Source organism: Trichogramma pretiosum, unplaced genomic scaffold (genome assembly GCF_000599845.2).
Source record: "Trichogramma pretiosum strain Unisexual culture from Peru unplaced genomic scaffold, Tpre_2.0 scaffold117, whole genome shotgun sequence".
NCBI lineage: Eukaryota > Metazoa > Arthropoda > Insecta > Hymenoptera > Trichogrammatidae > Trichogramma > Trichogramma pretiosum.
Window position 1 is genome coordinate 334,265 of NW_019641395.1, and position 27,112 is coordinate 361,376.

General features: G+C 41.8%; 1 protein-coding gene across 1 annotated transcript in view; it reads right to left on the bottom strand.

Moving 5' to 3' along the window:
* LOC106652724 (plasma membrane calcium-transporting ATPase 3) overlaps positions 1 to 27,112 on the bottom strand; it is a 149,681-nt gene that overhangs the window by 100,847 nt on the left and 21,722 nt on the right. The gene's annotated exons all lie outside the window — the stretch shown is intronic.

The window sequence follows — 27,112 nt, forward strand, 5'->3', positions numbered from 1 at the left end:
CTGAAAAATCGCAGAAAAAAAATCAAGCGGTTATTATATTTGTATACAGATTGATGAAAGAAAGAATAAGAAAGAGAAACATTCGAAAAAAATAGCAATCCTTCATCGTGTTGGGGGTCAGAAAGAAAAGCTTTTATTAACCCTGTAGCAGCTCGGAGCGCGGCCCTTTTCCGAGAAAAAGCTCTCGAGTCAAAGAGAAAAGCGAAAAAATTCAGCCAACCGTAGTCTCGAGAGGACGACTGCTACACCTTTTCGGCTTGCGCAAGTGAAAAAAAAAATACATACATACATACACACCGCATGCGCACGTACAGCAGGAATGAATTTGGCCGCGAGCTTTTCTGTATTTCGTGTGTGTGTCTATATAGAGCTGTAAGCTTTAGCCGTTGGGTCACTTTTTTCACGCCTACGCCAGTCGTATACGAGTTCAAAAAAAAAAAAAAAAGAGAAGAGAGAAAAAAAGGAAAGGAAAAATACTCGCGAGAGATTCTTTCTTCGTATCGCACTTTTCAACCCATCACGTTTGGACGAGACGAAATTTTTTGCCATATACTCGAGTTGTTTTTTTTTTCTTAAAATTTTTAAATTATTGCATCTTTTACTATCTACTTTAAAAAAAATTGCTCACACCCACATTTGTCCAAACGCATCTCGCGCTCACCCGCCAAAAATCAATCTTTCGTTCGTCGCCAGCCTCAAGCCTTCTGTCGGCGCGCGGTTGCACAAATCAATTACGAGCGGCACATATAACGCTTTCGAAAATATTCCACGCGCGCGGAGGAGCATGAGCCCGGAACGGAAAAATAGGCGTCAGAACAATCGGCGCGTCGAGTCGTATTATATTTTCGTGAACGTGTAACGACGGCTGCTGCTGTGCGCGGCAGCTCCAATAAGACAAAAATACCTCGCTGCTCTCGCGTGGCTGCTGCAGCAGTTAATACACGCGGAATCTTTCCTGGAATCCTACGCATTGCCCGAGGCGTATCGATACAGATCGTAAAGTGCGCGTGGGCGTCTTTTCTTTTCTCTCTCTCTCTCTCTTTCTTTATGCACACCTCGTTGGCATCGTACTATATCGTTTATTTTCTGTCTCTCTCTAACGCGAGCTAACACACAATCTCCCCCTCGTCTCTCTCGAGCTTTTAACGATCGGCGCGTGCATGTACGTATAACGCGTGTATAGTTTAACACGCGGGTATTCGCGAATTTCGACCACGTACCCGCGTACCACCTCCCTAATCTTAGACGACGCGCTGCGTCTTTGATCAACAAACCGCGGAATTTTGACTTTTATGAGCTAGTTTAGTACACGAGCGATATAGCCGGCCCCCCTACTCCCTCTCTCTCTCTCTTTACTTATAGCTCTTTTGCCCGTCGTAGTACCTCGTATATAGGTACACGACGTCGCACGGCCCGTTGCATACAAGCATTACCACTCAATATATATAACCCATATTGCCTCGAGCGCGCACGCAAAAGCTCTCGCGCTCTTTTCACGACCACGAGTAATGCTCTGGAAACAACGGACAAACGAGCGCCTGTATTACGAAATGTTACCCCGTATTTTTAGATTTCGAGATTGTTTTTTTGTTGTTTTTTTTTTGTGTGTGTGCCTTTGCTTTCGCTCTGCTCTTGTCCACTGCTGTTGCCGCTGCTGCGGTGCGTGAAATATTATTCAAACTAGCCCGCGCGAAAATGAAAAAAACATGAGTTAGAGAGAGAGAGCACGAGCGAGCGAGCGAGCAAGAGAGAGAGAGAGAGGAAAGCTTCATCGCGTGTATTTTACAATTAAATTTGCCTTCGTATGTATAACGAGCCACAAGCCGACAGTTCAAAGTAAAAAGCGCCGTAATAGCCTTAACCAAGGTCGACGAGCGCGCAAGAAGACGCTGCCTTTGTATATATTGCACACACACACACATATGTTTGTAAGCCACGTAAATATATCATCGTTGCACATGTGTGTGTGTGGGCATGTGTGCAGCACGCGGCACTGGGAAAGGGTGTTTCATGCTGCACACACAGTGTATAGTATCTACTTTTTCAACCTGCTGTACCTATGTGTGCAGCACGCGCAAATCGCACGTTCAAATCTCACCTTTGCGCGATCACGAAAGAACGTGACTTTTCACGCTTGTGCACAGCCCCGATGCCTATCGAGAACTATTTTTTTTTTTCAACGACGACGAGGGGTATTATGTTTCGAGAAAAAAAAGGAATAAAAAAAGAATGGAAAAAAAGTCTAAACAAAAGGGAATGAAAATATTTCAGTTAATTGATTTTCTTTCACTCCTTCCTCGTTCTTTTTTTTTTTTTTGTTCGCTATACTACTATACCCATTATTCTGCATCGGAAATTAAAAGCTCCATCTCTGGGCGCAATTAAAGTATATGCGCGCGGATCTATAGAAGTTTCTTTTTAAATGATTTTCTGTCGATATATAACTTGCTCTGGGAGAAATTGTCTCTCTTTTCTTTCTATCTCTCTCTCTCTCTCTCTCTAGCCTCTTCGCTCTCGTCTCTCTGTCTCCTCTCGCGAGGGCAGACTGCCAATTCAATTGGCCTAACTTTTCTAACTTTGTACGTATTATATCGCGAGAAAGCTCGAGAGCTCGGGGCTCTCTTTCTCCGTATATAGACGTGTACTCAAAGTGAATTAAAGAGAAAAAAAATTGATAACGAGTATGTTAAAATGTACATTTTTTATGATAATTCTCTCTTTTTTTTGCCTTTATACGGCGAAATTATAAAGTTTTTCAAGTACGTATACGCTTTATCCGTTTCGCATTTTCATACGAATGAAAGATTCCATTGTGTTCGGTGGATAGAAGCAGAAGAAGAAGAAGAAGAAGGAAAAAAATAAATAAAATCAAACGATGTCTTTTGAGAATTAACCCAATTTCAAGGGAATTTTATATGTATCCAGGAATGTATGAAATCTCGAGCTTTCTCTCTGTCGCAGCTCTTTTGTCGTGCACGCATTGCCGCCGCCGACGCTTCTGCTGCGATATGAAACGAAAGAAAATGCAAGCACCTCAGTCATAAAACAAGTCTCGAGTGTCCGATCTGTCGTTAAGTAGCCAGCCATTTGACATCTGAGAAATGCCATTCTCTCATCGCGGAGCAACAGCAGCAGCAGCAGCAGCAGCAGCAGCAGCAACAGTGACCTATACGCAAGAGAAAAAGAGAGAAAAGCTTTCGTATGCTCTTCGGGAATTCTAGCATGGGAAAATTGAGTGCTTTTTCGATTCTAAATGCGTGTGTGTTGGTACGTGTGTGCATACGTCGAAAGAGAGAGAGAGAGAGCGAGAGAGAGAGAGAGAAAGAGAGTAAAACGTCTATTCTTAGACTCACTCGGACTCTCACAGCAACCTATAGCTTTGAGTTTAAATTTGAAATTTAGGCTTCGACTTTCTGCCTCGTGCTTGCAAGCTCGCTCGCTCGCTTTCTGTCTCTGTACCGCAGCGGCTAGCTATATAGCTTACGCGTTAGCATTAGCCCACACAGCTGCCATACTGCTTAATGTTAAGCTCCGCATCGAGGCACGAGAAGCTCTCTGAGCTTCTGCAGTGCTTGATGCACGTTTTCTTGCCAAGAGACCCATCTGTCCAGAGGCAATTTTTTTTCACCCCTCCTCGTGATTTTCAGCTTTTCGTTCGTACACCGTTTGTAATCGCACGTAGATTCGTTTAATATCATCGTTCGCAGCCGCATCGCGACGAGCGATCGACCGATCGAACCGAAAATCGAGGCGAAATTTCAATCCGATTATTTTACAACGCCTCTCATGGATAATATTGAAAGATTATCTCGGAGAGAGCGTCGCGTGGCCACTATGTGTATCCCCGCGACACGTGCTGTGTACTACCACCACCGGAGCACGTCCCATGGCTCATCAATTATTTTCGTATTCTTCGTCTCTTACGAGCACAGGCAGCAAGACATTTATATCCATTAAGACGAGAACGAATAAATAAATAAATAAAAAAGAAGAAACAATAACAAGGCTAAAAATTCCGCGGACCAGTCACGCGCCCGCCTCGATCTCGTCAAAATACAGCTCTCTCGACGTGTAGAGGTATTATCGAATCGACTGTCGCGCGCGAGTCGAAACAAAAAAGAAGAGAGAGAGCCTCTCCGAGCGAGAGAGAGAGATCGAGGTACGTACGCGCGTTTGCCTTTTGATAATAAACGTTCATTCATTCGATGCCTCGCGCGCGCGCGCATATAGATATAAATAAAAGAGAGAGAGAGAGAGAACCGAAAAGTGTGTCACGACTGATCTATATTGCACGTCGATGTATTATCGCGTATATAGCGAGCATCGCGCATAGCGCATCGTCGTGGCATGCACACACGACTTTGTATTCGATTATAGGATGATCGACCAGTCGCGTAGTCGCGCTCGAGCTTTTATATATATAACGTATAACGGCGACGTGTACACACACACACACACACACACACGTGGTACACATCACAATTAAATAATCAACGTATAGTAGCGCTGATAGATATAACGTGTATATGAATACTGCCGATGCAACGACCGCCACTGGACATTAAGCGCCGCCGCCGATGAGACTAGCTGGTATAGCGCGCATACATTCGTTCCACTTATTTTCGAATTCGTTTGACCGATCGTGAAAAAATGAAATTATATCGATGTAGGCAGAGTTGTCGATAGTATATTCGCGACGTACAAAAAAAAAATAGCGTAAAAAAAGAAAAATAATAAAATGGGGGGAGCCGATCACTCTCGCAACGGCAATTAAATACATCAACAAATAAAACGACGAGACAACGAAAAAATCGACAGATAGACGGATAGGAAAAACCAGAAAATCTTTGAGCTCGTGTATAATATAATATATAATGTAACATAACAGCGCCGCGCGGCGAGTTAAAGCGAGCCGAGCAGCAGCAGTATACACCACGAGCATCATGCGCGTTTATAACGTTTGTGCGCGCCTCAAGAGAGAGAGAGAGAGAGAGAGAGAGAGAGAGAGAGAGAGAGAGAAGAAAGAGAGTGTGAAATATGCACATACGCACATGCGTGCGTACACCTATATAGAAAGAGAGAGAGAGAGAGAGGCTGCGGCGAGAAGAAAACTACTCACCCTGACGAGGTGTGCTCTATATATAAACTCAAGCAGTAGACTTCGTGCAAGCTCACACACGGTCACTAGCATACATTTTCCTCTCTCTCTCTCTATCTCGGCCTAGTACAGTCACACACAAACACACGCGCACACACTCGGACTCGGATGTATATAACGATTCGCTTGCGTAAAGTTTTTATTGTGCCTCGCATTAATACGACCGCAGCGCGCGCCCGAGACCGGCTATACATACAGAATAAGTATATAGTAGTATAGTAGCGGCTCATTGGCACGAATCGTTAAAATTCATTAACTAGATTCTCATTAAAGTCCGCGCCGTCGTGTTACTCGCGCGGTGCGCACTTGTCGCCCTGTCGTCGTCGTGATCCTCGCGTGCATCGCAAAAGAGAGCTTGAAAAAAAGAGAGAAAGAAAAAGATCGAAAATGATCGTGGAATTATAAAAAAGAGAGAGAGAGAGAGAGAGAGAAATAATAAAGCCGATTTCAACTTTGGTGTATAATTCACGAATTTTCGTGTGAATTTTCATTCCCGCGGCTAGGAGAGGGAGAAGGTCTGCAACCGGGCGATAATAATTGCATCATTAGCCTCGATTCGAAATCCATGTGTTTATATAGACGCGGGAATAAATTATTCAATAATCGAGATAGAGAGAGAGAGAGAGAGAGAGAGAAAAAGAGGGAGCCGCAGCGTAATACTTTTATTCAAACGTGCAAAAAAAAAAGAAAAATAAAGAAAATTATCCCATCGTGCAAGTGAGAGAACTCGAACGCCGTGCCAAGTGATTATTTACACTTTATTTTTTGCATCGTAAATCGTGTCGGATACTTTCCCCTCTCTCCCTATCTCTTTCCTCCTCTCGCGATTCTTTTGAGCAGAAATGAAATTACAGCACGGCCAAAGCGCGCCGATGCTTCCTCGAGTCTCGTTATTACCGAGGCGCGCGCACACATACACGGACTCGTACAATCTTATATAGCTGCGCGATTGATACAAACGTACATAATACGAGTGTGTGTGTGTGTGCGAGTCGGACAGTCGCGAGTATCGCTGCCAAAATGTCTGATCATTTGGTCGACCGCGTTAATTTCAAGGCTATCGGACGGCTATGTTTTTCTTCTTTAACTTTTCTCTTTTTGATGTTTCTCATATTTCTCTAATTGCATTAGAAGTTCATTGATGCTTCGCGACACGAAAGAGGATATTTTAAAAAGTTCTCGAGACTTAAAAAGGGGCCCAGTTAAGTCATGCTCAATACTGATTTTAGTTGAAGTATAATACCAGCGTACAAATCAAAACAGTGAGAGCTACCTGAAAATTGTCAATAAATAAATAGAAGAGAAGATACCTGCTACATGGGCCCTATTTTATAGCCACTATACTACACTCTATAGGCTTATATAGCCACAGCTTTTTTTCCCACTTGCGGGAACGTTATCAATTCGAAGCGACATCTTGTGGCAAGTCGCAGCAAACGCTCTAATTTCAAATTTGTATCCAGCTCACGAAATATATCAGTGTGAGAGCATTTCTTTTTAAAATTTAAAAAAATATATATTTTAATTATTTCATACAATTCAGAGAGATGAATTCACCATATTTATGAAGAAAATATTGCATTACGCGCCTTTGCAATAATATGAAAAATAAATGGGAAATCTTTTTTCTAACATATTCCACATGCATCCACAATGGAATCATCCAGGTTCTTGTACAGCTCCCACTGCATCTGTTTTTACGCAGCAATTGTACCAAAACAAGGACCAACAACATCTCTCGCAATTAGAGCTGTAAAAAGTATATAACGTACAGGCATTCTTTCGCCATCGTTTAAGAATCGATCGAATCCAGATAAATTATAAGCTCTCAAGCACATAGCCCGAGAGGGACGTTGAGTAAAATCGAATCGAACACGGAAATGAAAAAAAAGAGGTAGAGAAAAAAGAAAGGGAAGGAAAGATTTGATCGTGAAAAGACGAGTTGCGAGCAAGTTCCTCTCGTCTCTCTCTTTCTCTCACAAAGTAGTAAAACGAAGGCAAAGTTGGAATCGCTAACGAATTGCCCTTTTGAAATTCGCCGACGCTGCCGCTGCTGCTTGATCAGTCCCTACGACCCACAAGCTACTACGTAAGCCGACTCTCTCTCTCTCTTTCCCGCGGCTTTTCTTAATAGTTCGAACTTTTCTCTTTCGTCTGCGCCGCTTCGGGGCAGAGAACACTGATTTTCACGTGTAGACGGAAACTCGACCGAATATCCTTTCGTTTTAATGCACTTCTATATGCACGTACAAAAGTTCGCCCCCCCCATGCAGCCAGGCTCGAATCGTATTATAAATGAATGCATGTATAATCATTTATCGCGCGTTGAGAGCAGGAAAATATTGTTAAATCAGCCCTACATAACTATATCGCGCCAGCGCGCAGAGCTTAATGCCGAGTCGAGCCGCGAACACACACACACACATTTTCTCTCTGCCTCCTGCTTTCGCGGTTAATTAAATAATCCCAATTCAATTCATCCAATAATAAAGCGTCGGTGCAAAATTAATGCATAAATACACGCGAGAGGTATGGGAGGGAGGGAGAGGGCGCAAAAGCTCGCGTACAGACTCTCTCTCGCTGCCGAAAGCTCTCTTATTTGCCCTTCGCGGAAATTATGAACTCGCGTGATTTTCGTTGCGCACCACCGGGCTATATACGCTCGTTCGCGAGGTAGAGAGAGCTAAAGCAAAGAATCAATTGTTGGATATTGCATACGGTCCCGCTAATGAGCTATCCAGACAATTGCAACATCCGTATTATACAATTGCGAGAGTGTGTGTGTGTCTGCATTCGGTTGAATTTTAAGTTCGTCTACCGTACGTGACTCTCTTTTTTAACTATCCTTTAATTTATTCTACTTTTTTTTTCGTTGCGTCGTTATAATTAAAAGCCAAACGAATTCGCGGTTTGAATAATTGACGCGTGTTATTACGAGCTTTCAATTTGCAGAGTCTAGTAAAACGCGTTATATACGAATACATATCTTTCTCGCGATTTTGTCATCCTACCTCGGCACACGCGGATAAAATGAAACGCACACACGAATACATTTAATATATGCAACGTCAGGATTAGAAAGCAGACGCGTATATCGTAAGCTCGCGCGCGTCTCGATAAGGAAAGATAGAGCCTCGGAATAGGGCCTTAAGGGGGCATTACATAATGGATATAATAAGCTCCAGAGGGTCTGTAGCAATACTATATATCACGCGCTATACGGCTGCTCGGCGTCGGCGGCGGTTACGAGGCACAATTGGAAAACCGACGCTAACCGCTTTCGGATTAATTCGCGCGCGAGAAGTGTATAATACCCCATTCGAGCCACGTATTCGCGTATAAATACGCGATACATAATATTAACGCCGGACTATATCTGTTAACGCGAAATTAGGTTGATTCTATTTTTTACATTTCGTTATATTTCACGCGTATATTGTATTACACGCGCGCTGTATACGCTGTATATAGAGCTCGCAAGTGTCTCGCGGAAGTGACAGTTAACGATAATTGCAAGTGGATGCGAGACGCGCGAGAGGAGTTATACACAGAGAGTCAGAGGAAGAGAAGATAGGTCGACGCGGTGCGCGTCCATTATAATACGTACAGTGGAGACAAGTAGACTCGCGTATAGTAACGCATCATTGAGAAAACGCGAAAGCCTTAAGACCACTGCGTCGCGCCGGCCTCGTCTCTCGCGCGCAGAGTACAGCGATAATAATAATAACGATAATAATCGCAAAACTTGCGTATCAATTATTCAATTGTTCGCGTCCATTATTCCATTTCCGGTTAAGAAACGCGAGCGCGAATTATGTGTAAAAGGACGCTGGTACACAAAAAAATAAAAGTACGATAGAGCGGCGGCGGCATTAAGGATAATTTGCGGTCTTTTTTATGACTCTGCGTTAACGGACTGCCGCGTGCTCGCTTGCTTAGATTTTCTTTCGTCTTATTTCATTTATTCATTTTATTTATTTTTTTTTATTCATTCCGCTCTCAAAAGTATGTAAAAAAACAGTGTATAAAATCGAGGTCGCGCGGGTGCGCGCATTACCGAGGCAAAGATATTATCGATGAAATGCGAAAAATAACAGTTTCTCGGAGTTAAATCATTCGCTGTATCGGAGTGTATAATAAAAAAATAAAAAAAAAAACCGATACACAGCGTCTGTTTTTTTATCGCCCAAGTTGCGAGCACTGATTTTTCAACATTTTTGGAAATCATTCAGTTGGTGCGGCACGAGTTTGGTGACAATTTCTTCGTTCAGCTTGGCCATTACGAGTCGCGTCGTTATGTCTAACTAAACTACCTATTTCTTCCGCACGCTATAAAATTTGCTCGAGTCTAGTGGCAGTTGAAACGAAAAAAACTTAGGACTAACTTTACGGATACTTCATAGGATGGTTATGTTCCTGCATCGAAAATATTAAAGCAAACATCATAATTATCATAATCAAACATGTTAATCATGCTCTGATAGAAATACTTAATATTAATAATGGCCTCATGATTAAAAAAAATAATCATTTAACATTGATTAATTGGTTTTTAGCAATTTTTCTGTTACAATTTTGTTACAAAATAAAGTGCATTTTTCAAAAAATGTAAACCAGTTTTCGACAAGTTTGAATACGATAATTCAAGCCCCTACCACAAGATGGCGAGTACCTTTATCTATAAATCTGCAAGTGGCAAAGTAAAAATAAAAATATAAATCCTACCCATACCTGTCTGAACATTGAGATTGTAATAAATGAAATAATGTAGTAAATTAATTGTAGTAAATTGTAGTAAATTAATTTTAGTAAATTAAAAATGACTATTGAAAGTGTTTAAATGGTCATTTGCAAAAATGGACATTAAATATCAAAAAACAAAAGTGGCGCATTATATTTCCATAACAGTTTAAAAAATCGTTGCACTTTTGATTAGTATATGTCCAGTTCTAACGATCAAGTTCTAAAATGTTACACATTTTTGTTAGATTGGTCAAGGCCTCTTTTAAAAATGTTCGAAGACAAACTTTCGAGTAATTTAATATTTCACGAAGACGAAATAATTGTAAACTGTCAGACCGAATTAGAGAGCTAATCTTCGCTAAAACGAGCAAGGTAATGGACGAAGTGGATTTTTTTTTCATATTTCAAGTTACACTACGGCTCCAATCAAACGCGTATTCGAAGATGTATCTTTCGATTTTCAGACAGAAATTAAAAAAGCGAAAAAATCGCGGGGTAAAAAAAAAATCATCGCAGATTTTTGATTAAAAGCAAACGCCGAAAATCCAGACCGAACTCACGTGTTTATAACTTTCGCGTGTAAATCAAACACAAATTTTTCAAATCTAAAATCCCAGGGTTGTGTGTATTTTTTTTTCGTCTATTAAAACGATCGAAACTCGAAACCAATCCGACTAAAAAAGAGAAAGACAACATCGCGCGCGCGCGCGTGAGAGACGAACTCGCGGGTGCGTTTACCCCTTCGGCTTCTATCTCTCTCTCTCTAGCTGTCTGCCGACTGGCTACAGATCATTACAGGTTAAATTTACTCTTCCGCAACTTTCTCTCTGCTCTCCCTCTCTCTTTATTTCTCGCGAATGAAAAAAAAAGTCGCTCTCGCAAATTACTTCAAAGTGTTTTACGAAAACTTATGCGCGCGCGCGCGCACGCGTATATAATCCGTCTCTCGGTCGCTCTCGAGCTTCCGCAAAAGTTTGAGGAAACGAATTAATTAATTATTTAGAGTCGTACGCGCGCACACCCCTCACAACAGCAGCTGATGCAGCTAACGTGTCGACGCATATTGTACCAACTCGTCTCGTATTTTTTACTTTCCTCTTTGATACTCGGCAGCGCGGTTAATACTAATGCGCGTAAAATACGTGCTATATCCGCGGAAAAACACGAATATCGATCAAAAATGAGGCTTAAAGAGCTTCGCTCGTATTCGCGCGCCAGCTTGCAGCAGCAGCAGCGGCGGCGCATCGCAGCTCGGGGCTCGCGGATGACCTCAGACAGCACGAGCCGCGTCGTAGCAGTAGATAGTAACCGTCGTCGGATTTAAAAGCCGGAAGATAAAACGAACGTAAACTCATGTAACCGTGTATTGCACGATCGTTAATATGCAAATACACACAGACAGACAGACACACGCACCGAGTCGGAAATACGCGCGCCCCGTTTTTTCCGTCTTGGCTATGTCTCTTTTTAACGTCATCGTCGTCGTCGTCGTCGTCGACATTAACCGTCAAAGTCCCTTGCAGCCTTCGTTCTCCGTACCTCTTGTATACGTTTGTTTTGCTCGCGTTATACCCAATTTCACGCTCGATTTGCGGCTTTGCACACTCGCGCAGTAGCTAGTAGCAGAGACAGAGACCACGAAAGCGTTTCGCCCTCGATCTTCGTCAGATGCAACGTGTACGACTATCCGCGTCTACTACTGCCACTGTGTTTGGCCATTTATATATACCTATATATACACCTTTTACGTACATACATACATAGCTCCTTAGCTTCTAATTTTGTGACATTCTTCGAGTTGGGTGCGCGAAAGCTATACGTGTGTGCGTGTGTGCTGCTGCAAGCTACCTCTATCGTTTGCTCCAACAGCTATTTCATTCGTGTACTTTTCCAAACTTCGAGAAGCGTTTACACAAAAAATTAGTTTTTCTAGCTTTCTCGAAACGCTTTTAATTTCTGCATATCGACGGCGAGGGGAAAGAATTCATCGCGAGCACGGCCTCGAGCTCGCGCGTATTACATATATTATAAACCTGCAACCGTTGGCAATGCCGGGAATAACTAATTAACCGCTTACGTACACACATATGAATAAATATATAACGCTTACACGCACACATACGTCCGAAGATGTACGCGCACGGATTATCAGCGCAGCGGCAAAACTCGAGCGCTGCGCTCGGGGGATTAATTCGACTATATAATTCGGTTAAAATCACGGCTTTGACAGCGGTGACATATACCGAGACACGCGTGTATCAAATTTAGATATTATCATACCTATATGTATATCCGAATACGAATCTCTCTCTCCCTCTCTTCTTGGGTTTAACAGCTAGACAAGCTGCCAGTAGAGCTTGATAAGCATCGAGTGTCAGACGTGCGCGCGCGGATGCCGCTGGCGCAGGATTAAAGCTTCTCTCTCTCTCTCTAGCTCGTGCTCCTTGGCTCTCGTGTACGGGGGGAAATTTTACTTCTCTCGCTTTTTCAAGTTTCTTTTGTACAAATTTCGAAGGAATAATGAAGAGAGGGAGAGAGAGAGACAGCTCCGCGGGCTATTGTTGTCATTTCTGTATAGCGTCCGAGTCAATTAAGCTTTGTTTCCCTTCAATTTCGCGCAGCACGAAAATATTTAATTTTGAAAAAGTATTTTATTCCCTGTGTCTCGGCAGCCGGGACGCGCTGCGCCGCGGCATAAAGAGAGCTTATTACACGCGCGGAACAAAAAAAAAAAGGAGCCGCTGCAGGACACGCACATTAATTAATCGAATAATGTATAATACGAATGAGCGAGCGAGAAATACCAACTGTTTTTTCTCCGTCGATCTTCATTTTTTTATTTTTGTCTCGACAGATAAGGTAAAATCCACGATGAGTTATAATAAATCCGGAGGGAGCCGAGCTTTTCAAAACGTTCTTTGTAAATACTATCTGGAAACAGCTACGTAATGCTCTTTCTGCTTTTCTCTTCGCTTTTTGCATAATTTCACCCCGGCCGCCCGCGCTTCGAGCGCGAAAACGCACAAGCTCCAAAACGAGCGCAGCGCGTTAAGCGAGTAAATTTCTGCTAACTACGCGCTGCAGCCGCGTATCATCGCGTCATTGTGTGCCTGCCCGCCGCCCGCCCGACTATTGTCGGGAAACGAGCGACGCTAGACTGAATTTCGGCCGTAACGATAATTCTCGAATGACCCGCGGCGCTGCTGCTGCTGCTGATCTCTCGGGGCAGGGCTTCGAACAATTTTCAAACTCCCAAAACCCGCGCGGCCTCGAAAATAAACCGTTTGTTTGCTAATAACTATGGACATATGCTTTTTCTTCGCCATATGCCCCGTACGCCGTACGCATATATGATAATTTGTAAAAATTTTGAATCGTATTTTTAGCGTAGAATCTGTTGCCCATGTGTGTGTGTGTGTGCGTAACACGAGAGCGAAAAAACAAAAAGGAAAAAAAAATAATATGATAATAATACAAGTACGCACGAGTGTTCGAGAAGCTCGAGAAAGGTTTCGCAAGCTCTCTCGTTCAAGCTACCACATCTGCGGCTGTACAAGCTCGATGACGAGAGAGAGAGAGAGAGCTCCGAACAGAAACATATCAATCAAGCATTACGACAAGTTGACGCGCTTGGTCTTTTTTTTTGTACAAATTAGTAATGTCATCGAGTGGTTTGAAAATTATTTTTTCCTCCTAAAAAATAAGATGCGAAAGAAAAAAAAATCGACGTCTTTTTCATCCGCTTGTCACGTTGAAACAATCACGCTCCTTAAATACGAGAATAATAACCACGGGCAAAAAAGAGCTCGATGACGTACATGGAATTCAGTTGTAAGTTATAACTGTTAATATCCCATTGAAATGATACTTAAAAGAAGGAAAATGAAAAAAGTTGTGAATTAGAAGTGCGCGGCGGCGACGGCGGCGAGCGAGCGAGCGAGCGAGCGACGACGCGGAAAAAAAAAGAAGGAGCGATGAAGAAGAAAAAATAAAACAAGAAGAAAAAGAAGAAGAAGTGAAATAAGAGGATTATACGTGCAAAAGCACACAAGATGGAGGAAAAAGATTAGCCGCAAGTCCGAACGGATGAGGTAAAAATTGCACTGGATGCGCTGCCGCTGCTGCTGCTGCTGCAGAGTCGGAAGGGTATAACACACGGCCTTTTACCTTAATAAAAGTAAATCATTCGCCTCTCGCGCACAACAATGATTAATCGAAAGGATTTATACGGACGTATATATAATAATAATAATAATATCGTCGTATATATATATATAGATTCAGACGTACGCGCGGGCATTTCTGCCCCGAGGAAATTGCCAGCCTGCCTGCTGGCTGGATTTCCTACTGTACTATACTACTACCGAGAGATGAAAGAAAACGTCATAATCGCCGCCGGTTCTCGTCGTACATATATATATAGAGCAGGTGTACTGGCTCGAGAGTTCATTGCATCCAATTAGCCCCGAGACTTGCCATTTTTCAGGGTACCCGCGCGTATACGTGTGACGTTGCACAGCTCCACACACACACACACACACACACACACAGCCGATGTATTATTATTATTAAACATAATGCACGGAAATCTTTTTCGCCCGCGCGCTTTTTCGAGCACTCGGCTCTTTTCTCTAATTATATACACAGAGCTCTGTGCTTGCCCGCGCCCGCGCGCGCGCGGTAAACATTTTCTTTGAATGTTTTCTTTGAGTTATCGAAATAACACCGCTTATACGTTTTTGCTTACGTGCGTGTGTTGTATGTATATTCGGACAGCTGGGCCCGGCCTACTACCGCTGCAACTACTACTATAACTACGTGTGTATATACGATGGCGCAATCGTTTGTTCGGAGGCCGCCGATATATATCGATCGCGAGCAGCAGCAGTAGTAGTGCAGCCGCGGCGCAAGGAGTTCACTCCATGATGCCATTAGTCTTATAAACAGTTCGGCCAAACTTTCTTCTACCCTCCTCGCTGCTGCTGCTGCCCCCCTTGGGCCGCGCGCGGCCGCATAAGCTCGCGCGGCGTAACTCGCTCGTGTATAATTTATTTTTAGGATATCGGCGCATGAAATTTCGCTTACACACATATATATGTATCCGTTCAAAGTTTGACCCACTTTGTTACTATTTCATTTTCTTCCTCTTCCTCTCTCTCTCTCACACACACTCGAACACTTTTTTTTTCTTGGTCGCTTCTTTTCTCGCGCGCGCGCGTCCGAGCTTCGATGGACAGCTTAATACGTGACATGATTTAAAATTAAAACATATTTTAACGGCGCGCGAGCTATACGAGCTCGCTGAGTAAATAATATTGACTTACTACTGCCGCTGCTGGCCGCGCGGCTCGACTCGCGAGATGTTTATCCCCGGGGCTATACGATTAACGGCTAATATCCATCAAAAGCTGCGAAAATTATACGCGCGGCTGTGGGTATTAACAGTTGTCATCGCGTTCGGGAAACTTACACGCGAGTACGTCTCTCTGCGCTACTCGTTATACGACCCATTAAAAAAAAAAGAGGCTTGGAAATCTCGCGCAGAACCCCAAAGAGAGCGTAGACCTGCGAGCCTCTGGATGCTTTTGGTAAATTATTAACCGCGTGTACTAGTAATTATTGTCTCCTTTCTTTTCCGAGTAAAACGTCAGATGGAAATACCGCTAAAAAGAACATGACAAGAGACATACCGTCGTAAGTAAAAGTGCACCAGAAATAATCTCGAGCCAAAAAAGAAAGTAAAGCACTTTCGAGCTTGCACGGGGGGCTCGCACAAGTTGCTCCACTTACTTTATTTTTAATTTTTAATTTTTAACGCTCTACTCGTCGTCGACGGTCGAGTTAATTTGACGATTTCGCGTATCGACTCTAAACCGCGATGCTACCTCGGTCTTTTCATCTTTGCGCTACGCTGTTCTATATACTCGAAGAAACAACGCACCGAATTCGACTCGATCGCGCTGATTATTACGCGTGTATATCATTTTTGATGTTGAACAATGTGCAGACCCAAGCCCATTCATAATATACGCGACGATAATTGGCGAACATGTTATACGATTCATTTGATTAACTCGCACCGCTGCTGCTGCTGCTGCGATTCTTAATAGATGAAAATCGAATCGTTGGTGGCTCGTATTTATACGCGCGGCGTATCGTACGTTAAGTTTGATACAAGATCTCGCGCTCATTGTTTTACCGAGAAGTGCCGATTCGACGCCCGGCGGTATATTAATATACATTATGTGCCGCGCACAATAACGCAATTATACGCGATTCGTTGAGTACCTGCGCCAATTACCAAGAATTTTGCGCTTCGAGCGTACGGCGCAGCGATCTTGGGAACAATTAAATTAGTCGACGCGATTTCAATTAAAAAATTACGCGTACGATTTGAACACATTTTTTTCGCTCGCTGTGCGTGGTAGAGCACGCGCAAACGAATTATGTGTGTGGGACTCGATGATAGCTGCTGCAAGATTCACGCGTCGTTGAAAATTGCTCCAATTACAGCTGAATTAAAACAGTAGAAGAGAAGAAACCATACTAAGAAGTCATGCTTTGACTTTATACACACTTGTTTTTGCTTTGCCACTTGCACATTTACTGATGAAGAAATTCGCCATCTAGTGGTAGAGTCTGTAAGTAATATTATCGTATTCAACTTTTTTTTTTCTTAAGATAGTTAAAAAGTGGTATAAATTTTTTAAAACAATTAAATCGTCATTTTTAGGTAATACTCTCAATATAATTAACATAATTTTATCAGAGTAATCATAACAATCAAGCCAATTGATAGTAATATATTTTAAAACCTTCAAAATGGACATTTTTTGGTCTTTACTCACGAGGAGCCATTTTATCAAAGATGTAACGATTCATTAACGTACGTATGTATAAGTTCTTTTCCTAAACGCCAATAATGAGCCTATAATTAGAATTATTTATCGCGCTCATCTCCAAACTCGTAACGGCGACGCGATGACACGGTGTACGCTCGCGCGCGCGACCTGTCGCTGCTTTCGACTTGTTGTGACGTCGCTTGTCAGTCCCTTATTTTTCCCGCAACAAATAAAAAACATGATCAGCGCGGCCGAGAATTTATAATCGATCGCGTTGGTTAATTTTGAAAGGTGGCTAAGCCGCTGCTGACAAACATCCGAGATATAAAAATCGGCTCAAAAACAGCAGTTTTGTTTTGAATAATTTATTTTTCTTTAAAACCGCCGTAGGAATTTGGCGATTCGACAACAAGACACCGGTATAGAAGCCGGTATGCATAAATGAGTCGAATTGCCGTGTAGCCGCGCGTCGGTAAACAACAACACGCATGGAAAATTATTTGGAATAACTTCTCGAGCGCCGAATTCGTACGTGTGCGCAAGACATTTTTATTTTACGCCCGCGTCGAGCCAACCAAGGTATATAAAAGAGCTCGAAGCGAGGGAAGAAAAAAAAATACGGACGACTCTCGTTTCATTGGAAAATTGGAAAGCTATGTTGAGAGTTGCCTAGGAATTGGGCTCTCGAGTCTCTGAGCACATACACGCGTACACACACCCACGCAAAGAGGTAGTTCTCCAAGTGGAAAAAGTAATTTTGCGGTAGAGGAAACGTATCTTTGCAGCGGCAAAATTAGGTGCAGCTTAAAACATTCTTTTTTATCATATTTAACGAGTAGCTCTGCGGTTGTACACACACTGCGCAAGTAATCATAAACGAAATTTTCATTTTCAGCGTAACGAAAAAAAATGTATAGTCGGGCAAGTCGTAAGTTCGCGAGATTAGAAAACTGCATTGAAGATCAAGGGCAAAGGAAGAGAGTGAGAGAAAGAGGAAAAGAAATTTTTCCCTGCAAGCTCAAAGTGAGAGGAAGAAGAGGAAGAAAAAAAGCTTGGCGTAACGTATAAACAGTAAGAACATAACGGGGGAAAATGGAAGAAACAGCAAACATAAAAGAAATAGGAAAAGGAAATTCGACTGCGAACTCTTAAGTCTGAGAATAGCCGGAAGCAGCTCGTCGATTACGACTTTTCCTTTTGCTACTACTGCTGCTGCTACACCAGCTGCAGCCGCCACGCGACCGAACTTTGCCCCGGTACTCTATAAAAGCGATGGAAAAAGGTGAAATGAAAAAAAAAGAAGAAGAAGGAGAAGGAGAAGAAGAGAGAAAAGAAAATTCGTCGACGCGAAGAGTCTAAAGTAGCACTAAGGTGTACTATATACCGTGAGAGATATCCGAACATCTTTGAGAGAAATTAACTTGGCGAGTTCATTTTGCCGGGCTCGAAGTATACACCACCGCCCTGGTATATCGATGTATACGAGGTTAAAAAATATTCTCTCCCCCTGCGAGATATAATAATCCTCGACTACTGTATCCACCCCGATGGTTATTTTAATTAAAAAAGTGCGCGCGGGAAAGAAAATACGCATATTTTGTTTTTCCCTCCCTCTCTCTCGTTGCGGTTGGGACGCGGGAAAAGTCTCATTTACACGCGTACATTAAAAAAAAAAAAAAACATACGCGCGCGCGAGCATCAAAAAGTCGAGCTTCGAATTGCATTTACGTTCGTATCTCGCGAAAAAAATTCGAAATTAAAGGAAAAAAAAACGATACGCCCGCAATTTCGACTCATTTTCATTTCCAAAACTCGTATTAATATAACAGTCCATAACGAACGCGTCGCTGCAGCAGTCTCGTAATCGCTATTACGAGCTCTATACGCGCGTCAAAAAATTAACAATACACGCGCGGGGGGCTAGCTCGGCGCGCACAATGAACGGATCGCGCGAGATATATAGACTCGCTGAAAAGAAGAAGAAGAATACATAATATAAAAGAGTTTTCGCTTCGAGCGCGACCGAGGAATATAATTCGATTTATGGCCTTGAGGCGCGCGACCGACTACCTACTACTATTCCTACTGCCTACTGCTGCAGCCGCTGTTACATACGCTATGTATGTGTGTGTGTGTGTATGATAAAAACGCGAGGCTCAGCTGCGCGCGAATTACGCAATTATAAAAGAAGACCTATTCATTCGATAATATGTATAAAGTGTATTATTACATAAACTCGGCAGATTTGATACGCGAGCGCCAAAGAGCCACTATATACATGTATGTGTGTGTGTGTGTGTGTACGTGAGCCGTACATGTATACACACGCATCAGGTGTAGTTGCAACAGCAGCTATATTTGCACACAACGCTAACGAACTCGACGCTCTCCGATGAAAAATAATAATAATAATAATGTACGTGTTTCGGATAGGTCGAGAGCTTTGCGCGCGCGAGCCTTTTATAGAGCCATTGTGCGAAGTTTTTTTTTTTTATGTTTTTGTTTCTCGAGCGATTATTCAAGATCACTTCCTGCGTTGATTTGTATTTTTTTTCTACTTCTTCTTTCGCGCATATACGTTTGATTCGTTTTCGCGGCTGTCTGGCTGGCGCGCAGACGACGGGTGTCTCTTTTTTTTTTTTTTTTGCTCGACAATTTGTTTGTTTAATTTTTTTTTTATTTCTGCAATGAGTCAACGCGCAAAAACAACGCGAAACGAGAGAAAAAGAGTAGAAAAAAAGAAGAGAAAAGATTTCGGGCTACGACAAAAAAAAATATCCGCTTTATTAATAATAATGAAATAACTGACCACAGAGAGACAGAGACTTATTAAGAAGTCGACGTCGTCGTTTCTCTCTTTGGTAATACACGACAAAGAGAAGAAGAAGAAGAAGAAGATGATGAATACGCGAGTGCGCGGGAGTGGCAATTCTTGGTCGATTCGCGCGCATAACACAGCGACCCATAATAAATATTATATGGCTTCGTACATAGGCGTGCCTCCCCCGAGAGATGCTAATATGTCATCGATATTATTATGACCCACCTATATCTAGCTCCGCCGGCACGTATATCATATAAGAGCCTCATGATTTTTGATCGCTGCAGCTTTATTATATATGGCCGGTCGGCCAGACCCGCCGCTGGAATGTGCGATTTAAAATTTTTGCATACCATACGTATTACGTGCCCTGAGGAGCAGCAGCAGCAGCAGCAGAGGATGATATACGCGATTATTATTATATTATTACGATAGAGGTAACCCCGATGACGCGAGTTAAAGGGATAATTCGCGCGTTAAAATTATCAATGCACCCGAAATGCTGTATCAATTGACGGCATAAATCCTGTCTCTCTCTTTTTTTTTCCTCCAGAATATATGTAGGTATCAACTGTGTGCGTACATTTCGCGCTGATTATCGCTAATAACCAGCACTGCAGCAGCAGCTCCAGCAGAAAGATAGTGAGAGAGAGAGAGAGCACACGGCGAGAGTGCAAATATTTGATTAGGAGTAATGGAGCATTTAAATGCATGGGGGCTCTCTATAATTAAGCGCTTATCGTTTCGACGACGAATGTGCGCCCCGCGCGCGCACCTATCTGTAATAATAAACACACACAGAGAAAGCTCGCGAACGCGCACGAAGCTATATACGCGTATATACATATAATATCTCTCTGCTCTAGGGTCGGTATCGTGACACTCGCGTGTGTGTAACGGCGTTGTCAAATATTTGCCGCGTACACGTCGTACGTAGCGCACGAAATTTCACGAAGCTCGTCGTCGCATTTATATTAATTGTATTTGACGTGGGTACAATTTTTGAAACTACGCGTTTAGAGATAGAGGAATTCCGAGGCAGGAGAACAAAAATGATATCCCAAGGAACACGAGTATATATACTGGCCCGCGTGCACCCGGAGTTGAAAAAAATTATGCAAATTAAATTGATGCTGCGGGGCTTTGTGTGTACGTGTGTGTGTGTGTGTGTGTGTGTGTGTGTGCAATTCTCGACTAAGCTCTGGTACAGTATCATATTATACATCTCTTCAAGGGAATGTGCATCGCCAGCAGCAGCAGCACACACACACACACACACACACATACGTACCTAGACCGTTTTTAGGCTCGTAAAGAGATGAAAGAACGTTAGATGTTACATATATATATATACATTTTGCCCCGTGTACGCCCGAGCATTCCTCCTCCGACGCGGCGGGCCATTTTTAAGCTCTCTCTTGCGCCGCTCGCTCGCTCCGCAGCAGCAGCAGTTCGCCTCGGCCCCGCAACGCCGCGTTATAATATATATACGTACACCCATATGATATATACATTAGGTAAAAAGAGCGAATTACTTAAACGCGGAAAATTCACGTGGTTCTACGGCGAGCTACGAGAAAAAAAAGAGGGACGAAAAAAAATTGCCTCCGTAGACGTAGCTGCAATGCAGCAGCAGTAGCAGCAGCAGCATATATCGTATATATGCATGCCCCCGCGTCCGTAAGACTTATAGAATTGCAAAGGATGTGTAATATTCGTAAATTTTTTTTTCTTTTTTAATAAAACGGAGCTTTGCCACGTGCCTCTCTCGAGCTCGTTTATTTTTTCACTCTTTTTTTTTTTTTTATTAAATCGAGAGCAGCTTTCTTTCTCTTCTCGACAATTTTCTTCAAGATCCTTGTCGTCGTGGTCTCGCGCGGCGCATGCAAAACACAATTGCTCCTTTGACAAAATTTCTCCGGCTTTTTTCTCGCGCGTAATATGCCATTATTTTTTTTCATTTTTATCATTATTTTACATTTAGGAATTATAAACGAGAAGAGTCTGTGTGCCGAGCTTTGCCGTTGTTATGCGCACTCGCGAGTGCACTGTAATACGTGTACACGTAAAGCAGTGGACGCGGAGAGAAAAAAAACAGAATAAATAGAAAGAAAGACCGATAAAATTCCAGCGTATCGAATGTCAAGACTCAAGAGCGAACGCCGAGCGCGATATCCGTTTGCACAGCAGCAGCAGCAGCAGCAGCAGCGGTGCAGTGCAGTGCATTGAGCGCGCATTACAACACAAACACACAGACTCGCGCGGAAACAGAGAGAAAGGCACGACGAGAGGAAGAGAAAGGTTGAACGCAAAAACCACAGGTAGAATGTGAGCCCTAGGGGTAAATTAAGGGTGAAAAAGGCTGCGCGTGATAATACCGCCTCGCGCGACGCCGACGTAATATCGTCTGTTCTCGCTCTCTATCTTGCATACCTGAATGTAATACCATTCATTCGTGATAATGGTTTCGTGGGCGCTTTATCCCCGTACACATGGAAAAACATCCTAAATAGGGTATATCGATGGGATTTTTCAGATTCTCGAATACTTTTATCAAGCTGTAATGAGAGCACGGAAGCACAGAAAGCGTATATTGATATTTATATCGAGCAGAACCATCTGTTGATACTTGCGAGTTTACAATACTCCATCTGTTGATGGAATCGGAAAGCTCATGATACAATGCAACACCTTTGATTACGATAAATCTTGTGACGATGCAAAACGAAGTTTGGAATATTGATACTTACATTTACCTGCATAAATTTAACTTTTTTGATATCGATGGTTTGAAATTTAAACGAAACTCCACAAAAAATGACGTATAATTTTATGAATAATTTAAATATTCATTGATGTGTTCAGCGGAATTGCGATAATTCAAATTGCTGGGGATCAAAATGTAATTCGAGTCATTGAGATTTTTAGTTGAAAATTTCGAAAAGTGATGCCCAATCCTATTACATACAATTTTTTCTTTCCGCGAAACATAAGCAGCTTAAAATTCGAACCGCAGCAAGAATTTTTCTTTCCTCTTTAAGATACAGCAGATAGAGCTTGCAATTTTTGGCGCGAAAGTTTCAAACCCCCCAAACAAACGGCCCCCAACAAGAAGTTTCACATCAAAAATATCGCCTATGCACTCGAGTGCAATACGTGCACGTATACTCTCGGCGTGCCTGTACCTATGTATACGAGCCAGGCGCACGTGTGTGTACGCTCGCGAGTGCACACGCTAGGAGCGATCGATGCGTTCTTTTCTCTCTCTCTCTCTCTTTCGCTCGACGTCGACGTCGTCATCGTCGTCGGTGCACTGCGTTCTCTCTCTCTCTCTCTCTCTCTCACTCACAGTTATGCGAGGGTGTGTATACGTATGTATGTGTTATACAGTCAACGAGTTAAAACGGATATAGGTCAGAGGTTCGCGCTCGAGGAAACTCGCTTTTCCGGCCCGTATACACCCCACCCTTCGCGCGCGCACAACCTCGCCGCCGCCGCTGCCACCGACGTCGACGCTGCTCTCGCTCAGCCAAGCTCTCCGCCGCCGCCGCAGCTGCCGAGCGCAATGACGCGAGTGCGAGAGAGAGAGCTGTATAACGTATATACACCCCTGCAGCAGCAGCTGGCAGCAAAAAAAAATTTAACCTCTGCTGCTGCTGCTGCTGCTGTTGCACCGAAGCTCGTTATGTATATCGCGCACTTTCCGTCTCTCTCTCTCCCATTGTGATCGATATATCGAGAAAGGGAGAAAGAGTCGAAACGAGGTTTTGTGACTGCTGCACTGTATATGCCATGCGTGCGTAAATGCGTGCGCGCACGTGACTGCCGGGGATCGGAATAGCGCGGAATATAAGCCGCCCGCGCGCGCGACTAATCAACTGCTTAATTAACCTGTGGTGAGGCCAAACGCGCCCAACGCACGCACACATACACACGTATAGAGAACCCAGGAAATATATTATGTCAACGTGCATGTGCTCCCCCTGTGCTGCTATGTACGTAGCTATGCGCGCAATTCCGTGCGCAAGCACAGGTATATATTGTAAGGGCGCGATTCGACCAGGAGTAGTATAGAGGCAGCCGTTTAAACCATTTATAAATTACACGTACATTAGTTACTCTCGTTTTCAAGCTCTCGTTGCCCTCGCTCCCTTCCCCAATCGTAACTGCGAGTTTAAAGTCAAAATTTCGTCGAGTACAAATTTGGGAGTCCTGCGCGCGGCTTTTTGTTTAACAGGCTTGCACACGTGACGCGCGCACACACATTTACTGACGCACGCGTTCGTCGACGGCTCGACGATTCGTCGTTTCGCTGCTGTGATTGAAAAGTGGCTTTTCTATTTTTTTTTCTTTATCCGAATATCGCATAAGCTTCGAAGTTTTTCCTTTCAGTAATTAAAAATTGAGCTCCCTTTTTTTGCCATTGAGCTTTCAACGCACACAAATCGTAACGCATATAATAACCTATATATGTGATGGACGATCGTCCTGAATACACACTGCGCTACGTTATAATACGTCCTTCTCTCTCGGCCCCTTTTATTGTTCAACTGCGAGCAAATTTGAAGATATCTCGAGCTCGTGCTCTCTCTCTCTCTCTCTCTTTCTCTCCATATTAAATATACATGTATATGCGAGGCATTGTGAAGTACAATACACACCTCCCCGCGGCGCGCCCACGCGCGGCTGCAGTTTCGAGAGTTAGTAGAGAGAGAGAGAGAGAGAGAGAGAGAGAGAGCCGAGAGACAAAATGAGCGAGATACGATTCAGGGGATGATCGCTAATCGAGTGTCTCCTTACATGCATAATGCACACTTCAGCTTCTAGCTCTCTCTCTCTCTCTATCTCTCGATTTCTCGAGTGCCTCGCGAGCTTCATTGTTCACGCGATATGCCGGAGAGACGATTTTCTCGTTCGGGTTATATTATGCATTGTATGGATTAATATACATAGACCGCAGCCGCGAGGAACGCGAGCGAAGTGAAAAGTGAATTTAATTTCGTCGAGCAAAGTCAGTCCGTGTTTCGCGGAGCTATGCGCGGCGAGCCTCGTTCATTGTACCATTCGAGACCGATGATAATTGACACGACTTGCGGATTCTTCCGGTGGTGCTAAAGCTTCGCGACTTGAAAAGATGTAAAACGCGTCAACCGTAAATCGGCCTGCGTAACCCTGATACATTGCCATTGATTGGTTTGTTTTTTGACCGTATTTCTATTCAATTGTGTTGCCAATATTAAGCGCATTTTTAATGAGCTGAAAGTGACATTTTCTACCACTCTATAGGTATACAATAATACAGCTTTCAGTCTCCGCCGGTAGATGGCGAATTACTTCATCTGCAAATCTGCAAGTGGCAAAATGGAAATAATTGTATAAATTAAAGCGTGACTTCGTAAAAATGGAACAAAATTATTAAACATTTCTTACCAATGAATGATCGCCGAAAATACGTATTGCGTTAAAAAAAATAATAGACATATGCGCAGAAAAATATGTATTATTTACATAAGAGCGAGAAATCTCAGACAAACGCGACAAATGAAAATGACCTCTGAGAGAAGAGGCGCTCTCTTTCGCGACTCATACCGTACTCTGTGAGTGCGCGTGCGACGCGTTTCCGCTGTGTTTTATCGTGAAAAACACTATATTTTTGACGCACGCTGTTTTATCGAAAAGTTATTTACTTAGCGAGGGAGAGAGAAAGAGAGAGAAAGAAAATTGAGACTTGAGATAAACGTAGACTATTTTTGATGCATTGCTTTATACGATCGCCAGTGTGCGCATTATGCTAATTATTTGGTAAATGGAATGATGATGTCATGGGGTGAACATTTATTTATTGTATATTAATCCTCTGCTGTGACATTGTTTCAAAGAGAATGAGTCATTATAATGCACGCAAAAATTACGATCGTTTGAATTATATTATTCCCGCATTGACCGTGGCATAAAACGAGAAAAACATCTTACGGCTAATCACACTCGACGAGTAATGACAGCGCGCGAAGTTCGTTTGATGGAAATAATTCAAAGTTCTTTTAATCCGCTAAACGAAGGCAGCGAGAGAAAAAGAGAGAGAGAGAAAAAAAGATTGGAGAAGAAAGAAAGAAAGAAATAATTTAATTCCAAGGATAAACGCCGTCGACGAGACAAGGCGCACACGATGGGGCTCTTTCTCTCCCTCTATTTACATCCCTCGTTCTCTGGTGTATTGTGTGTGTGTGTTTTTTTTTTTTTTTTTTTTTTTTTTTTTTTTTTTTTTTTTTTTTTTTTTTTTTTTTTTTTTTTTTTTTTTTTTTTTTTTTTTTTTTTTTTTTTTTTTTTTTTTTTTTTTTTTTTTTTTTTTTTTTTTTTTTTTTTTTTTTTTTTTTTTTTTTTTTTTTTTTTTTTTTTTTTTTTTTTTTTTTTTTTTTTTTTTTTTTTTTTTTTTTTTTTTTTTTTTTTTTTTTTTTTTTTTTTTTTTTTTTTTTTTTTTTTTTTTTTTTTTTTTTTTTTTTTTTTTTTTTTTTTTTTTTTTTTTTTTTTTTTTTTTTTTTTTTTTTTTTTTTTTTTTTTTTTTTTTTTTTTTTTTTTTTTTTTTTTTTTTTTTTTTTTTTTTTTTTTTTTTTTTTTTTTTTTTTTTTTTTTTTTTTTTTTTTTTTTTTTTTTTTTTTTTTTTTTTTTTTTTTTTTTTTTTTTTTTTTTTTTTTTTTTTTTTTTTTTTTTTTTTTTTTTTTTTTTTTTTTTTTTTTTTTTTTTTTTTTTTTTTTTTTTTTTTTTTTTTTTTTTTTTTTTTTTTTTTTTTTTTTTTTTTTTTTTTTTTTTTTTTTTTTTTTTTTTTTTTTTTTTTTTTTTTTTTTTTTTTTTTTTTTTTTTTTTTTTTTTTTTTTTTTTTTTTTTTTTTTTTTTTTTTTTTTTTTTTTTTTTTTTTTTTTTTTTTTTTTTTTTTTTTTTTTTTTTTTTTTTTTTTTTTTTTTTTTTTTTTTTTTTTTTTTTTTTTTTTTTTTTTTTTTTTTTTTTGGATGTATAACGGTGATTTATTTAAAAGAAAGAGAAAAAAGGAGTTTACATTGAGTAGTAATGTAGCAGAAGAAAGAAAATAACAGAATAGTTTACATAGAGTATGTAAGTACATCCACGTCTATTTTTCCCTTTGTTCCATCCCCGCGGAAACCGCCGTTAGGCATTACTTCACGGGGATGGAGGGGTTGGCGTTTTGCGCTTCTTGGGGGCTTGGATGCGGTGGCGTCTTCTTCCAGCCGCATCGTCCGGTCATCACCTTCTGTCCATTCCTTCGTCTCTCAGTCTTATTACGACTGAGTAGGCGAAGGAAGCAACCGCGAGCCAGTTCGGCTCGCTCGCGAGCATGAGCCTGGTGGTGTTCTCCGGCGTCATGACCTCGTGGAGCAGGGAGTGTNGTGCAGTCAGATTTTCCGATAAATTTTATTTTCACGAGAAAAAATCACAAATAAACCAAAAAGTTCACTTTTTCCGTACTGAATTTTTCGACATTTTTAACCCTCAATGTTTGAAGGCGATTTTCGCCGTGAAAATTGAATATTTCGG